This window comes from Dama dama, chromosome 18 (genome assembly GCF_033118175.1).
Source record: "Dama dama isolate Ldn47 chromosome 18, ASM3311817v1, whole genome shotgun sequence".
NCBI classification, from domain to species: Eukaryota; Metazoa; Chordata; class Mammalia; order Artiodactyla; family Cervidae; genus Dama; species Dama dama.
The window spans coordinates 98,244,997-98,262,878 of record NC_083698.1 but is presented as its reverse complement, the minus strand read 5'-3'; the positions used below and the strand labels follow the sequence as shown (position 1 = coordinate 98,262,878).

Here is a 17,882-nt window from a genome sequence, read left to right as displayed (position 1 = left end):
CTCCAGGCAAGAATACAGGAGTGGGTTGCCATGTCCTCTTCATGTTACATGTATATCTATATATATTTTATGCATTCATGACATAACCTAACTTCTTCTTGATTTTTTTTATATTTCTAGGGCTACACAGTTCATCTGTAAGTTTTTTCAAATTGTTGCAAATCTACAAAAAAAAAAAAAGTCAATATGTTTACTGAAAAATAGCAGTGTATAAGTGGACCCATGCAGGTCAAACCCGTGTTGTTCCAGGGTCAATTGTGTAATTAAAACTGTGTTCTGAAATCTCTAAAAGTAAATTTTTCATCAAGGTGACTATGTCACAGTTTAGCATATAATTAGGTTCGTAGCTTTCAGCTTTGAAATTGTAATTAAGAAATTTTATAATTTAACTTTTTTGAGAGAGGTAATGCGTTTTCATGACCAAAAGGTCAAAAGTATACCAATATTAAATGTAGATGACAGGTCTGTGGGAATTTAATATGTTATTCTTTCTACATTTTTTTGTTTGAAAATTAAAATAGTTAAATTTAAACTATATAGAAAGAATCAACTATATATGCACAATGAAATTTTTACTTTGTTCTCTCAGGATAGCCATTTTTATTAGTGTCTTGCTTGACCCTTTGACTCTTTTGTTTTGCAAATTTAAATTGTGTGAGAGTGTGTGTGTTTGTGTACACTCATTCATTTATACAAAAGGTAACATAAACATTGTTCTACATCTTAACTTTTCTCTTAAGAATATCTTCTGGAACTCTCTCTATATTAGTACGTAGGGATTATCCTCAGTCATTTTTGTGGCCACAAAGTACCTGTTTTGTTGACATATCAGGTTAATGGAATATTAACATAATCTTGAATTACATCCAGCCCTCTGCTGTTAGCAAACCATCTGGAGTGTGTCACCTTATAAACATGTCGTTGCATACTCATGCAGGTGCATCTGTGGGACAGAATCCTGTAAGTGGGATTGTATGGTCAGAGGGTAAGTGCATCTGTAACTTTTAAAAGACAATGGCAAATTCCTTCAGTTAGGATTTGTATCGTGTTTCACTAGAACAAGCCATATGTGAATGTGCCCGATTCCTAGACTGTTGCCCATAGACTCTGTGGTCACACTTTTGGATTTTTGCTGGTGGGTGAGAAATGGTATTTCAATGTAGTTTTAATTTGTATTTCTTTTATTATAAGTGAGGTTGAGCATCTTTCCATTTGTTTAAATGCCATTGGTATTTATTTTTATGCAAACTGTTTTCCTACTGTTGTTGATCTTTTTCTCCTTTATTTCTAAGAGCTCTTTACATATTGTTTGTGATATGAGTTGTAAATATTTTTTTTGGTTGGTCATATATGTTTTCATTCACTGATGGTGGTGTCTCTTGCCCTTTAAAAATCTTTTTAATTTTATGTAATCACTTTTACCTTTTTGTTTATAGCCTCTGCATTTGAGTCAGAGTTAGAAAGACATTACCTTTTTCAAGTTCCCTCTGGTACTTCTGTGATTGTGTTTTTCCATTTATATCTTTGTTCATTTGATGTTTATACAGGGTATGCTCTGAGATTTGGTGCCAACCTGATAGTTTTCCAATATACAATTGTCCAAACACCATTTACTTAAAAGTTTATATTTTTTCCACAGTATCATAATGTCTACTTTATCGTATATTTAATTCCTGTAGGCTCAGGGATCTATTTCCAGACTCTCTATTTTTCTATTGGTCTGTCTGTTGCTAATTATTGAGATATATATTGTCTTTTATTATATGAAAGGACTAGTTTTCCCTCATTGCTCTTTTCAGAGTTTTCCTGGCTGTTCCCCTTGTTTGTTTTTCCATATGAACTTTGGAATCAACATGTCTTGATTTTAGAAGAAATCTGTTGGTATTTCCATTGGGATCACATTAAATTTATAAATTGCTCAGAGGGAATTAACATCTTTACAAGACATTGAATATTATCTGAGTTCGTGTGTTCTTTCCATGTGTTCTCTTCTTGTGTACTTCAGTAATGTTTAAAGTTTGCTTAAAGCTTATGTAGTTTACATCTTAAGTTTATGCTTGTAAATAGTCTTTCATTGTATTCTAATTGGTTGTTGTTTATATGTATGAAGACTGTTGATTTCCATATGTATTTTTAGCAGCTTTACTGAGCTGTAATTCACCATTTAAAGAGTACAGTTCAGTGGTTTTTAAGATACATGCAGAATTGTGCAGTCATTACCCCATCTAATTTTATAACGTTTCCCTCACTTTTTCCGAAAGAAACTCTGTGCCCCTGAGTAGTTATTCCCTAGTCCCATTCCTCATTCCCTGGAGATCACTAATCTACTTTCTGTTACACAATTTCATATAAATGAAGTCATACAACACATGATCTTTTCTGTACCTGGTTTCTTTCATTTAGTGTAAGTTCTTGCATCTTGTAGCTCATGTCTTTTTTTTTTTTTTTTTAATCATAGCCATCCTTTATGGGTGTGAAGCAGTGTCTCCTTGTGGCTTTGATTTTCGAATTTCTGTGTGTACTTAGTTTCTTTTTGTCACCCACTCTAGTGAGACTTCATGAGGACTGGAGTGGGCTTTCAGTTCTAAATCCCTAATGCCTAAATAGTCCCCAGTAGCCTGGCAAATATTTGGTGTTACTAGATGCTTCTTAAATGAATGATTGGATCTATTATATTTCTAGACCACCTCTACTTTTAAAAGTTACTGTGTGGTTTAGCACACATAAATTAATTATTTTACCCTAGGCAGAATATAATTAGAGGATGGATTTTTCTTTTTTTTCTCTAGAAAAGAAAGTTGTGTGTTATATCCAACAGCCCTGTGAAAACAATTTTGTGTGATATATGGTTTGTGATGGCCAATGCTACCTTCTCTTACATTAGCATGAATGACTGAGAGTTGCTGAAACTTATGTCTAGGAGACTCATTATCTTTGCAGGAGGATGATATTATGCCCTAGATTCTATTGTTGGAGACTTCTTTGTAAGATACATAAGATAAACATGAGAAATTAGGTAAAGGTGTTCTGGTCCTGGGAAGGGAGTTTTAAATGAGATAGATCAGCTCAGGAATATTTCAGAAGTTGTACGTTTACCAGGGGCTGTGTTCCAGAATTTCTTTTATAAAGTGGTTATGTGGTTACAGATCACATTTAACAATAGAAAAAAAGTGGTGCATTAAAGATCAAGGTCTCAAGCGAGCCTGAAACATTAAAGAACATTAAAGAGCACATGGCTGATGAATGAGTGTAGGTGGGGGGTGCGGTGCACGGGAAATCTCTGCCTTCTGCTCAGTTTTGCTGTGAACCTAAAATTGCTGTTAAAAAAAAAAGTATAATAAAAATTTTGAAAAAATAGCATAACTTAAAAATATATTTTATAGAAAAGGGAAATAATTTAATGCCAGAAAAATAAGATTGAATACAAATTATTTCTCTTCAATATCAGCGTATGAAGAAAGATACTTTATAAAAATAGGTAAGATTGTGTGTGTGTGTGTGTGTGTGTGTGTGTGTGTGTGTGTGTGTGTGTGTTTACAGGAGACTTTTGATTACTCTCCAAGGGTTTTGAGATTGACAATACTGGAATTTTTTATTGCCTCAATTTTGTTCAAAAGATGTGACTTTCAACAAGGTTACCCTTATATTATTAGGCATGTATGGGTTGAGGGTGGGAGAAAGAGACAGATTGATTAATTCACCGATTCCTTCATTTAAATAGATTTCCTTAAAGAACCTGAGAAACGGGAACGGTAGGATAGAATATGGCCCTAAAGCATCTGAATCAGCTACAAGAAAACATTCGTCTGAAAGGCACTAGTTGAGAATTGAACGATGGGAGGCAGAAGCAGTATCTGAAAGGCAGGGTGGGTCAAAACAGTAGCTGTGGACCCACTTGGAACCCGTGATCTGAGGAGCCACAGGAGGCACATGTAATCAGACCCTCAGGAAGAACGTTTTCATGCTGAACTGTCTCTACACGTGGACAGTGCTGGGGATCAGAGACTCCTTTCCTGCTGAGGTGTTGGAAATGAGCACCTTCTGGTGGGACCGCTGGAGAAGTTGAGCTTGGTGTCCTTCAGAATTCCTCCTGAGAGAAGGTACAGTCCCGGTGTGTCTGACAAGTAAGGGTCCAGCTCTGCTCATGCCCTCCACTCAGAGGTGCTGATACATCAGTTCTCTTCTCCACCAGCACAGATGAAGCTTCAGCTGGATGTTTCCCTGACCCCAAACTAGGTGACCGCATGGAGTAGCCTCCCATTCATGCTCCTCCTGTCATTGTGAGAGACTTGGATAAAGTCACTGTCGCTCTTCACATGGTTCTGAAATGAAAGGACAGGGCGCCCAGCGTGCTGTGTTCTCTCCCCAGTCCTGTGGTTCAGGCCTGACCCCCAGCTTTCACCCGCTCTCTTAGGATGTGGACATGGGGATCACCTGGATACGACCCTGGACCGGAGCAGGGAGCCTGGCTCCTAGCGGCTCCCCTCTGTCCTCCACGCCGCTGAAAAGTCAGGTTGAGCAGCCCAGCTGCTGCCCTCCTGCTCCTCGGATATTCAGTGCAACCTTTAGTCTAGGAAAGGTGCCAGTCTTCGCTTCCAAGAATCATATCTCCCTAAATGGGGCAATCTGCTTCAAATGCCTTCTCGCCTGGCGCCTTCCCTGTCCCGTGATTGGCACAATTAAAGCAACAGTTTCACCTTTTTAACTGCATGTGTGTATGCATGGGTGTGTTTTCATGCCTGCCCATGCGTGCATGCCCATAGCACCAGCACACCATGCTTCCACCCTCAGAGTGGTCATTTTCAGAAGCGTGGAGCCAGAGATTAAGATTTACTTTTGTGTTTCTCTTACTGTGCTCAACCTAAGAAAATTTTCAAGCAGTTCGGCTACTATGATGCACGAGGTATTTTGCATGCATGCTGGACTGAGAGATACCTGTCTGGGTGGTCCCAAGTTGGAATTTTGCTCTATCACTTATGACACTGGCTATCTTTCTCCAGTCATCTCTTCCCTTTTCTCTTCTTGCACTCACCATTCGCCACCTGAGAGAGAGAGAGTTGGGGCTGGCCTCAGCAGGACATGGAGAAGCCTCCCATGGTTGCTCATCCTCTCTGATTTCAGTTCAGCTGATAAGCCAGCCCCTTCAACCGAGCTCCTTTGGACTCTGGGTTTTCATTACCTGCCACTCGTCTTAAACCAGAGGCTTCTCTTCAGGGTGTGCCGGTGACAGCTTGCTGCCCTCTCCTGTGATCAGGCAGCCAGTTGCAAGCACTTTACTCTCAGCAGTCAACCTTACAGCAGCAGTTGAGGCCCACTGGGTGTAGAGCCCTGCGTTAAGTGGTTCAGCCAGAGACAGAAGAGAAGACACCTAAAAGGTACCGAAGGACCTTGGGACAGACGGCCACCCATGGTCTCCCAGCTTAGATGGACATGGGATTGGCGTTGACTGCCGGGTCATGGGGACAAACCTGTCCTCACTTGTGCCTTGTCTGTCACCTGGGTCCCCTTGCGATTAAATCAGATGTGCAGACGTTCAGGCTGTAGCATTGGTGTTGGACTGACATTGTAAATTAAGGAATTTTCGACCTCACCTTGCAGCCAAGCAGGTGCGGCCAGTACCCCATGTGTTCGGCAGTTTTATGGCTGTGTTTCATTTCTACTGCGAGGAAGTACAGACTAGTGAGAAGTAGGGTTTGCTTTACAGAAGATGACTTTGGAGAATCATTCCCTCCTAAGGAAACACCTAAAGGCATGAGGGGCTATTGGGTGTCGTGGTCCTGACCCCAGGGAGTTAGCTTCGGGTGCCTTTAGGAAGATGCTTGGCTTCTTGGTGGTCTGGAAGGAAGATGGCTGTGGCTTAGTGCATAAGGGAGAGAGTGAGTGAGTGTGGAAGTGAGACAGTCACAGGGCAGGGAGGTCCCGCGGTGGGGTTCCTGGATGGCACAGGAGCCTGACTTGGTTTTGCGGTGTGCAAGGCCACGTGGCGGCGGGAAGAGCTCTGATGTGCCGTCTCTCGGGCGTCTCCAGGACAACGGTACGGTGTCATGGGGACCACAAGAGGCGCAAAGACTCAGAGTCGGAGCGACTGACCCCTGAGGTCAGAGGATGGGGGCAGTGGAGAGGAAGGAGACACAGCCCCCACCTGGCCAAAAGGAAGACAGATCAGTGTGTGGGAAGAGGCGGAGGTGTGGGTGGAGTGGAGTACATTAAAAATATTATGCTTGTTTCTGAGCATGATGCGTGTAGCTGTGGAAAAGATAGAAAAGACAGCATTGTCAATGACCTGAAGAGCAGTTCATTTAAACCTGGGGGGCACTTGTACCTGGTCCAGAGAAAACCCAGGGTGTGCTGCCCAGTGGAGTACAAATCTCCCCTGGCCTCCCGGACCCCTATCCTCTGCATTCTTTCGTAGAAGGGCAAGAGCTGTTCATCTGTTAGTGGGCGGCAGGGTAGGGGGGGATTTGGTGCTTGTGTAGAGTTTCTGAAAGCGTTAATCAGATGACTCTGGAGGCCTCCCGACGTTCCAGGGAGAAGCTGGAGGGCCATGTTTGGAGCAGTGTTCTCAGGAGGGTGCATTTCTTAGGGTGTCTGCCTCCTCCAGCTCTTCCTCATTTCTCACTTAACTCTGTGTTTCCCAATGGGTGCGTTTAGTGTCCAGCACTTAATGATGATAAAAATTATTGTGTGTGGTTGGCCCAACAGCAAACCATGTGTGTTCATCCATCCACTGGTCCATCCATCTGTCTGTGGTTGCATCCATCCAGGTAAACACTCACCAAACAAGGAGCCTTCCTCACGGCCCTCAGCTGTTCTCCTCTGCCTTCAGGTAGAACCGGGTACGTGCCCTGCCCAGATCAGGGACTCCCAGGCTCAGGAAGCCGTCAGCTTAGACTCATCAGGATTGGATTCTGAGTCCCGAGGGGGAAGGTGGGAGGTGGTGATGGAAGCGAGGGAGGGTGATGTGTGAACCAGATCCAGGCTCTGCCAGAGGAGAAGAAAGTAGAGATGGCTGTGAGGAAGGCAACTTAGAGTGTCTGCTGCATCATGTTAGTTTTTTTAATGTTTTGTTCTGATTGTGTCTTTTTTTTTTTTTTAAACTAAAGCAGTTTCTGAATTTGGCTTGGTTTACTATGATAATTATTTCAATTGGGTTCTATTCAATTAATTATTTATACCTCATCTTGTTCTACAAATTATGATCGGCTTTATAGGATAAACTCATAGACTATAATCACCCGTGCAATACAAAAAGGAATTTAAGAGCAGAACTGGGAAAAACGCAAATCAATATAGAAGTTCAAAGCCAGGAGGAAAAAGGAATCTCAGATATGCCAACAGTGAGACCCCTGCGTTGGCTTCAGCTGGGCCTCACATCGTCTCAGAGCTTCACAGGATCAAAGAGCAGTGGTTACTTCAGTAATTCTTGCCAGAGAAGGAAGACGTCCCACATCCTCAAGAGAAGCAAAGAGTTTTTTTGTTCTTTGAAACTCAATTTTGCCTGTGGACTTTTATCTAGGAAGAACCGAGTGGTATCGCGACCGGGGTGTTGAGCATCCCCACAGCAAACGAACAGCTGGGCTCTTAGAGCTGCTTCTCACATCAGCCCTCATTGGAAGTGCCAGGCATAACATCAGAACGCGGCTCAGTCGGTGGCATTCTGGCCGCCTGCTGGTGTGGTATGATGCGATGCCCAAAATACCCAGTGGAAATGCTGGTCTCTGTGTCCATCAGTCTTTACAGCCATCACTTCCTTTAACAGAGATATGTGTGTGTGTGTGTGAATAGGTATGTGTGTATATGTGTGCAAAGTGAAGTGAAAGTCACTCAGTCGTGTCCGACTCTTTGCGACCCCGTGGACCATACAGTCCCTGGAGTTCTCCAGGCCAGGATACTGGAGTGGGTAGCCGTTCCTTTCTCCAGGGGATCTTCCCAACCCAGGGATCGAACATGGGTCTCCCACATTGCAGGCGGATTCTTTACCAACTGAGGCACCAGGGAAGCCTGTATATGTGTGTGTACATATGTTAATATGAGATACCGTGTGTGTGTGTATACATACATGTATATATTATGGGGCTTCCCTGGCGGCTCAGCAGTAAAGAATCCACCTGCAGTGGAGCCACAGGAGATGCGGGTTTGATCCTGGGTCGGGAAGATACCCTGGAGGAGGGCATGGCAACTTACTCTAGTGTTCTTGCCTGGAGAATCCCATGGACAGAGGAGCCTGGTGGGCTACAGTCCATAGGGTTACAAAGAGTTGGACATGACTGAGGCAACTTAACATTCATGCACGTGTGTGTGTGTGTGTGTGTGTGTGTGTGTGTGTGTGTGTGTGTGTAGAGAGAGAGTTCACACACATATATACACGCACATATGAAGAGATGGTTTGAGGTTATATTCCATTGCCTACCATGTTGTTTTCTAGCTCACTGAGGCTTTGGAAATCGACCTGGTAAAGTTGACATCTTCTCTAGAAATTAAGGACTCTATTTGAAACACTCACAGAGGAGAGTTCTATTTTTGTAAATAGGATAATTGGGTGGAAAACTGTGCTAATATCTGTCTTTATTTAACCACTCCCAAGGACAAAGCCTAACAGTTAAAACCATGAGGTTATAACCAAGAAACCACCATTCACCCAAGGACAGTGTCATCTCTATGATGTGGGGACCTCCAAAAGAGTGGGGACCTCAAAAGCCAGACCACCCAGTCCCATCCCGTCATCTCAAGTGTGTGAATGGAGGGTGGGAATGAGCAGGAACAGGGCAGGACCTGCAGAGGAGGGACGAGTGGGCAGCGATGCCTCCTCTAACCGCCAGGAATGTTTTGCGGCAAGTAAGAGTTTATCGGGGAGGAAGGGTTGGGGAGGGGCTTCCCAGGTGGCCCGAGTGATAAAGAACCCACCTGCCAATGCAGGAGACCTAAGAGATGCGGATTCAATCCCTGGGTCAGGAAGATCCCCTGGATGAGGGCGTGGCAACTAGAGAATCCCATGGACAAAGGAGCCTAGCGGGCTACAGTCCATGGGGTCGCAAAGAGTCAGACACCACTGAAGCGACCTAGCACACTCTCACAGGGTTTGGGGAAGTGTCACATGAGGCAGTGATTGTGTCCTGACAGGTGATGTTTATTCTGCATGACGTTCGATGACCTTTTCACCCTTGTGCAGATGTGAGCAGTGATGGGCGGCAGCCTGGCATGGGTTGTTATACAATGTGTTCAGTAGCGCAGAAGAGAGTAGGGGTGGGGTACAGAGGGAACGATCATTTATAGAGCTCCCACTATGTAGCCGGGCTAACACGAAATGGTCAGGGGTGTGACTTTGCCATCAGAGGGACCTAACTCTCAACTCTAAGCCTAAGTGTGCACATTCAAAAGTGGGCATAATGGTGGCACCCTACCCCGTGAATACATCGTCAGTGCTCAGTAAACATCATTATAAGATTGATGACCATCATCAGGTCTTTTTCAACATAATGTGAGTCGAGTCTCATGCTCCCCATATTGTGTGTGCTGAGTTGCTTCAGTCGTGTCTGATTCTTTGCAACCCTACAGACCATAGCCCACCAAGCTCCTCTGTCCATGGGACTCTCGAGGCAAGAATACTGGAATGGGTTGTCGTTGCCCTCCTCGAGGGGATCTTCCGAATCCAGAGGTCGAACCTGTGTCCCTTTCATATCCTGCATTGGCAGGCAGGTTCTTTACCACTAGTGCCACCTGGGAAGTCCACTCCCCATTTTACAGATAGGTAGACCGAGGCTTGAGAGGGTTGATTACTTTGTCCAAGATCTTTCATCAGTGTTGAAGCTGGAAGTCAACCCAGGTTTTCTAGCACTGAAGCCTGTTGTTTTTCTCTGCTCCATGATGCCTGGATTTATAGATAACTCTCCTGTATCTTGCAGTTCGGATGTGTAGGCTGTGAACCAAAGCACCTTTCTGGGTCCCTGGGCTGGTGGATGACTTTCTGTCCTTGATGACCACAGTTGATAAGCTTGGGCAGTGACTTGTATGATAACTGGAAAGCAGCACTGTGATAAGGAGTCTGAGTGAGGAGAGATTTTTTTCCCCAATCTGTTTGTCATGCTACCTGGAGATCGTACCTATACAGTGAGATGGTTTGATTGGATGAGTGTGGAGGAACTTCCCAGCACTGATTTGGGAACCGTGACAACTGTGACAGTTTTCCTTTGGCACTTCTGTCAAAGTCCAGGTTTTGGGTTTTGGTTTTGGACCTTGTTAAATCTAGTATCGTGAGCTTGAATTGCCCTGATGGATAATGGAAACAGCATTATGTGGAATAAGCTTCCGCCTGGGTCACCACCTGCTCCCACAAACCTCAGTAGCTTCTTCTGAATCTTCTCGTATTAATAGGAGAATGGAAAACAGATGGTGTGCCAGGAGGAGTGCTTTTTCTTGGAGGCTTGAGGGCCCATTATGGGTTGAATTGCGTCCCCCTCCAGATTTCAGCAGTGAAGTCTGAGTCCCTGGAACATGACTTCATTTGGATATAGGATTGCAACAGATGTAGTTAAGATGAGTTCATACTGAAATGGGGGACCCTAATCCTGTATGACTGGTGGTGGTTGTTTAGTCGCTAGGTCATATCCAACTCTTTGCAACCCCGTGGACTGTAGCCCATCAGACTCCTCTCTCCATGGGGATTCTCCAGGCAATAATACTGGAGTGGGTTGTCATGCCCTCCTCCAGGGGATCTTCCCAGACCAGGGGTTGAACCCAGGTCTCCTTCACTGGCAAGCAGATTCTTTACGACTAAGCCACTAGGGAAGCCCCTAATATGACTGGTATCCTTGTTAAAAGGGGGAAATGTGGACACAGGCTTGCACCTTGATAGAACATATGTGAACAGAAAGGCAGACAAAATCACTGAAAGACTTCAGGTGATGCATTTTCAATCCAGGGAGCACGAAAGGTTTCCAGAAGCCAGCAGAAGCTCGGAGATGGATGTGGGACACATCCTTCCTCAAAGCCTCAGAAGGAGCCAGCCCCGCTGACTCCTTGACCTTGAACCTGTCATCTAGGTGATCAGTCAGTTTCTGTTGTTGTCAGTCATCCAGTTTCTGGCCCTGGGTCCCAGTAGCTCTGACAAGCTCAAACAGAGCCTGTGGAGAAACAGTGATGCGTAAACCCCGGAGAGGACCAAGAGTCAGTCATACGCTCGGGTTACTGTTTCCACTGGCACAGGAGTTGGATGCAGGGCTGAGGGCTCAGGACGTAGAAAGAAGAGAAGCACAGACAAGCAAACCGCCTTCTGAAGAAAGTGAATGCTTATTGTGTAAGGGCCATTGTTCTGAGGTGGCCTTTTGCCTTGCTGGACTTTTTTTTAAGGAAAGCAATTTGTCCTTTAGGGTTGGAAATATATTTTCTCCAGGACATGGTGATGGGTTAGTCTCTAAGTCGTGTCCAACTCTTGGGACCCCATAGACTGTAGCCTCCCAGGCTCCTCTGTCCGTGGGATTCTCCCAGCAAGAATATTGGAGTGAGTTGCCATTTCCTTCTCCAGGGGATCTTCCCGACCCAGGGATCAAACCCAAGTCTCCTGCATTGGAGGCAGATTCTTTACCCACTGAACTACAAGGGAAGCCCTTCAATACTTAAGGTGATGGTTTAAAAAAAAAAAAATTGGTCCCCTCTAAGTTTAAGTTTCACTGTGCAGAAATGCTTTGTCCAACAGAACTTTCTTACTGATTATAGTGTTCCAGATCCATGCCCTCCAGCCTGGTAGCCCCATGCTCCTGTGTGGCTGTGTGGTACTTGAAATGTGGCCAGTGTGGCTGAGGAACGAAATTTTTAAAATTTTAGTTTCTGCCTGTGGCTAATGGCACCATGTTGGGCATTGTGGATCCAGAACATAAGAGTAACAGTGGGAAAGGACCCAGGGGAGAAGACTGAGGTGTTGGGTCTTTACTGAGGCTCAGGGGAAGGTTGGGTTAACTGGTCACCCTGGGTTTGCTAGTGCCCCCCATGTGTGGCCTTGTCCTCACCTAATGGGGCTCTGAAAGTGTGAAAGTGTTCATCTCTCAGTCGTGTCCGACTCCTTGCCACCCCGTGGACTGTAGCTTCTGTCCATGGGATTCTCCAAGCAAGAATATCGGAGGTGGATTGCCATCCTCTTCTCCAGGGGATCTTCCCAACCCAGAAATCAAACCCGAGTCTCCCGAATTGCAGGCAGATTCTTTACCATCTGAGCCACCAGGGGAGCCAGTGGGGCTCTGGTGGGAGTCCTAGAGAGGTAAATACAAGCAGACATCTCTAGATGCTTTGCTAAAAAGATGCTTGAGACAGGGCTTCCTCTCGGAGTCCAGATCGTCTTAGACGGTGCCGTACTCGGTAGAGAGATGGGGCAGGCGAACGAGCGGGAGCGGAGGGAGCGGGGAAGCTGGGTCTGTGGGTCCAGGTGAACCTCAGTCTCTCAGGTTGTGTGTACTTGCCCCGTCCCGCCTGCAGGGACGCATAGACCCAGCATTAAGAAGTCAATGATGCCCAGGTTAGAGCACCTTCTCTGAAGGCAGGAGGGTCACTCCTGCAGTGTTTTGCACTGGATTTGCTGTGTGCAGATGCCCAGTAAAAGTTCCCAGAGCTCAGCATCCCCGCCCCTCCAGCTGCATTGATGGCTGCTGGGTGGAATGTGCAGGCCAGGGGATGCTAGTTTGGAGAGAGTGCACGTGGGAGGTTTCAGACCCTAAAATGGAACCACAGCCAGGCGCTCTCAGATTCAGTTTTGTATGGAGCAAGAATGGGTCCCCGTGACTGTGTGACCAGCCCCGGACAAATGACTGTTGTCATTGTCTCACCTCTGACTTTGGCTCAGGGCCCCATGCCATTTAAAAATCCTCTTTTTTCCAACTCTAGCTATCATTTTGATTTCACAGAGAAGCAAACAGTTCATCAAGTCTTGTGATTTTTCTAAACCCCGAGTCAAAGGAGGGGTGTCACGCGGAGACGCTCTATGTGAGGGTGCTGCCTGTCTCTGTCCTGCCCCCCTCCGCTGCAGCAGACTGGACTTAAGTGTGGGGGGGGGGGCGGCGGTGGAGGGGGGCCGTTGCAGAAGGAAGGGGCGGATTCTCCTGACTGAGCTGGGAGCTGGTGGATGTTCAGCCGGAAGTGTCTAGGCCTTGGAGGGCTGCTGCTGCTGCTGCTAAGTTGCTTCAGTCGTGTCCAACTCTGCAACCCCATAGACGGCAGCCCACCAGGCTCCTCTGTCCCTGGGATTCTCCAGGCAAGAACACTGGAGTGAGTTGTCATTTCCTTCTCCAGGGCATGCATGCTAAGTTGCTTCAGTCATATCCGACTCTGTGTGACCCTATGGACAGCAGTCCACCAGGCTCCTCTGTTCACAGGATTCTCCAGGCAAGAATACTGGAGTGGCTTGCCATTTCCTTCTCCGGCCTTAGAGGGCAGGGGTTTTCATTTGAGAGAGGTTAGGGAGAGAAACGGGGTTGAAGGAAAACTGCTTGTCAGCACACTCAGTAGCTTGTTGTCATACCTGGGGGCTTGGAGATCTCAGTAAGTAATGGTCCTTCATCATGGCTCACGCTCACACAGACAACGTGATGATGTCTTAGCCCACCAAAGCACAGGCTCCCTCTTCTCCAAGAACTCATGAACTTATTGCGGACAGTATTGATTTGATCTGGTCTTTGAAGGATGGGCTTGATTCGGATGGACCTCCAGGGAGCCCGAGGGTCCTCCAGGGGGCGGTCCCCAAGTCTCAGCTGGCGACAGTGGGTGACTGACTTGGTCCGACCAGTGCAAGTTACAGGTCACAGGGTTTTCCATTTGAATGCAACGATTTGACTGTAGTAGCTGTCAGCAGATGGAAGAGTTCAGAGAGACTACACGGAAATAATTAATAATTTGCAGGTGCAGCCAGTGGCCCTGGTGTCTCCGTGTGCTGTTCCATTCCAGCAGAATCCACGCTCCCAGCCCCACCTGCTCCGCTCTTCCCGGCTCTTTTATTTAATAACCTCTCTGTGACCTATTCACGTGAGGTCACCCACCTCCTCTTCTCTTTTCCTGTGTCTTGCCGCCACTTGCTGTGTAGGATTTTACTGGTTGCGGGTGGCAGTGACCTCTTGAGTCTGTGAACATGTATTGAGTCCAGGCCGGGGCTTGCAGGAAGCCTGCACTGGAGGAGGGTGCACGCTTGGGCCCAGTGAATGGGGGGTTAAGAGTCGTGGGCTCCAGGCGCCACCCCAGGGACGTGTGGAAGGCAAGCCTGGAGAATGGTGATGATGGTATAGTCATGGGAGAAAGGGAAGACAGGAGGGAGGAGGAAGAGGCTTGTGGGATCAAGGTTATGAGATTGAGTCGAGACTTTTTGAAAACTTTATTTATTTTTGGCCCTGCTGGGTCTTTGTCGCTGCACAAGCTTTCTCTAGTTGCAACGAGCAGGGTCTACTCTAATGGTATTGTGCAGGCTTCTCATTGCGGTGGCTTCTCTTGCGGTGGAGCACGGGCTCTAGGGCAAGGGCTCAGTAATTGTGGCACATGGGCTTAGTTGCTCTGAGACATGTAGGATCTTCCCAGACCCGAGATCGAACCCTTGTCCCCTGCATTGGCAGGTGGATTCTTAACCACTGGACCACCAGGGAAGTTCCTGATGTGTGACATTTTAAGTCTGGGACAGGACATCTCCGTGGAGCCAGTGAGCAGGTATTAGAGTATTCAAGACCCCAGAGCTGTAGCAGGAATGCCTTTGATTTCAGCTCCCTGGTGATTCAGGCAGTAAAGAATCTGCCTGTGATGCAGGAGACCAGGCTTCAATTCCTGGGTCGGGAAGATCCCGAGGAGAAGGGAATGGCAACCCACTCCAGCATTCTTGCCCGGAGAGTCCCATGGACAGAGAGGAGCCTGGCTGACTACAGTCCATGGGGTCGCAGAAGAGTTGGACACAGTTGAGCGAGTAGCACTTTCACTTTTCCTTCCCTGCTCTTCTCAAGTGGTTCCCCGAAGAGACACTTCAGATTACGGGGGGGGGGGGGGTGGGGGTGGGGTGGGGGGGAGGACGTTCCTTAAGTCCCCCAGGGCTTTATCCTCACACTCAAATGCTAACTCCTGAACTCCCTGCTCCCACTAAGTAGTTCAAAAGCTCTGAGGGATCCTTGGAACAGTCACACCCTGGTGGGACTTTTCAGAGCCCTCCCAGTGTCGGGAGAGAAATTGCAGGGTAACTGCAAAATAGCATGAGCTCTAACCGGCTTGAGTGATCTCCTGGCTGGATTGCGGGGGTCAGCCAGCACGTTTGAAGGTCGCTGAATACCCGTTGACCCGTGTGCCCCACCTGGGTGAACTCCGTCTGCCTTTTCATTCCTGGCTAATTGCAGCAAACAATACACCGGCTCGTCTCCTGTAAAAGGAGAGGGGTGAGCGTTCCCACCAGCCTTGCCGCCTTGGTGGGGCAGGTCAGTTGACTGCCTTGAAGCTCCACTTATTCATCTGAAAAATGAAGGGACTTGGCGAGATGCCCTGCAATGTGACTTCCAACACTAGCATTTTTATGTCGGGCAGTGATCCTTTGTCTGGGGTGTGCTATTTTTTCCATAGGAGCCGTTCGGCTGTTGCCAGGTAGCTTGTCATCTTGGCAAGAAGCAGCACGATGAGGTGGCCAGAATATAACCTTTGGAGTCAGTGACCCGAGTCAAAACCATCACCCCAACCCATGGCCAGTCGGGCACCTCTTGCCAGTTTAGCTGTACCCCGCCAGCCCTCAAGTCTCCTCACCTGCAGAAAGGGAATGATGACACATGGTAGCTTCATTGGGTGTTAATATGTATCGAGCATCTACCCTGTGACTCCTTTTCCAAACAGTTTTATTGAGATACAATTCATATAACAGAAGATTTATCCTTTTGATAAATCCCCGTCCTCCCCTCCCCCACATCCTTAGACCGTCTCATCTGCTTTCTGTCTCAGTGGGTCTGCCTGGCCTGGATGTTTCATATAAATGGAATTCTAGAACATGTGGGCTCTTGCGTCTGGCCTCTTCTGCTGAGTGTAACGTTTTCATATTTCGTTCCCGTTGTGGTGTGTATCAGCACTTCAGTCCTTTTCATCGCCAGGCAGTGTTCGCTGTATGGATGCACCGTACATACAGCGCCTGGTGGGCATTGCGTTGTTCCCACTCTCTGGCTGTCATGAGTAATGCTGTGAACACCGGTGTACGAGTTTCCGTGTGGACGTGTTTTCTCCCTTCTCTTGGTGTCTCGTGATTTTGATTTGCATTTCTTTATTGACTAGTGTTGATGAGCATTGTTCGTGAGCTTATTAGCCATTTGTGCATCTCCTTTGGAAAAATGTCTACTCAGATTCTTTGCTCGTTAAAAAAATTGGGTTATTTGTCTTTTTTTATTGTTGAGTTGTAAGGCTTCTTAATTTATTCTAGATACTGTGCCTGCCTTTAAAATCGGCATGCAGTCGATGTTAATTGCTCTTACCAGGATTCTCAGAAATCTGTAACCTTTTAGGTGACATCTAGAACTAACTGCCCAGACATTGAATGCCCAGTATCCTGAGTCTTTTTTTTTTAATATAAATTTATTTATTGGGTCTTAGTTGCTTCACATGGGATGTTCATTGTACATGCAACCTTTAGGTTGCAATGTGCAGGTTCAGTTGCCCTGCAGCATGTGGGATCTAGTTCCCTGACCAAGGATCGAACTCAGATCCCCTGCATTGGAAGGCAGATTCCTAACCACTGGACCATCAGGGCAGTCCCTGAGGTTTTTTTTTCTCTTTTGGTCTTCACTGCTGGGCAAGGCTCTCTGTCATTGCGATGAGCAGGGATTACTCTTCCTTGCGGAGCACAGCCCTCTCACTGTGGTGGCTTCTCCTGTTATGGAGCACAGGCTCTGGGCACAGGCTCCGTAGTTGTAGCACACGGTGTGTAAAATCTTCCCAGACCAGGGATTGAACCCACATCCCCTGCATTGGCAGGCGGATTCTTATCCTCTGTACCACCACGGAAATCCAGTATCCTGGGTCTTAAATCCTATCCTTCTGTCTCTTATAAAGCTCTTGGCACAGAGTCCTCAGCCTTTTTGATCCTAGAGCCCAAATTTGGAACCTAGAATCAGGGGTGGTGATTGAGGGTCTAGAAAGGAGTTCTGGTGGGACCCATGGAGCAGTGGCTACTTCTAAGTCTTGTTTTTTTTCTGGATGCAGAATGTAGAGGCGGGGGGTAATTGTACAGCTTTCTCAGCTGCTGCTGCTCTAGGGTATCCTTTATCCTGGTTGTGGGTGTGTCGGGGCTGAAGACCACGTGGAGGTACATCTGAGAACGTCATCTTCTTTCCATAGTGCCGCTGCCACGGTGAGTCACATGTTTTCCAAGAACTATTTGGCAATTTCAAGTCGTATATAAAAATGTCCCAAGGAAAGTCACGGGTCTGTTTTAAAGAGAAGGCAGTTTTATGGGAAACCCTGGAAGCTACTGAGAGGACCTGGAAATGATTCTGTGTCCTGAGACCCATACTCAGCATCTGAGACATGTCCTGTCCCTGCTGCTTCTATGTCTTTGCAGCCACCGTCCTCTCTCCCCGTTCGCCCAGCCTGGCATGGGTAACCACCCGCTTTCTGCCGATTCAAATCAGATCACCCCTCAAGGCCCAGCAAGGTCTCCTGCCCCTCCCAGAAGCCTCTCGGGGCCTCTGAAGTTAGGGTCCCCTTCTCGCCACACACCAGGGGAAGGGAGCCTCCCAGAGAAGCAGAGGCCTTTGGCAGTCCCCACTGGACGGACCCCCTTGGGAGCGAGCACCACCAGTTTTCAAAACTGTCAAGTCACACATCTGCCCTGAAGACATGGCCTTACCTGGGATGTGGATTTGAAGGGTTTTGGACAGATATCATTGATTTCTCCCCTTAAG

General features: G+C 46.9%; 1 protein-coding gene across 4 annotated transcripts in view; it reads left to right on the top strand.

Annotated features, from left to right (window-relative positions):
- HIPK2 (homeodomain interacting protein kinase 2) overlaps nucleotides 1–17,882 on the top strand; it is a 208,278-nt gene that overhangs the window by 18,184 nt on the left and 172,212 nt on the right. The window lies entirely within an intron of this gene.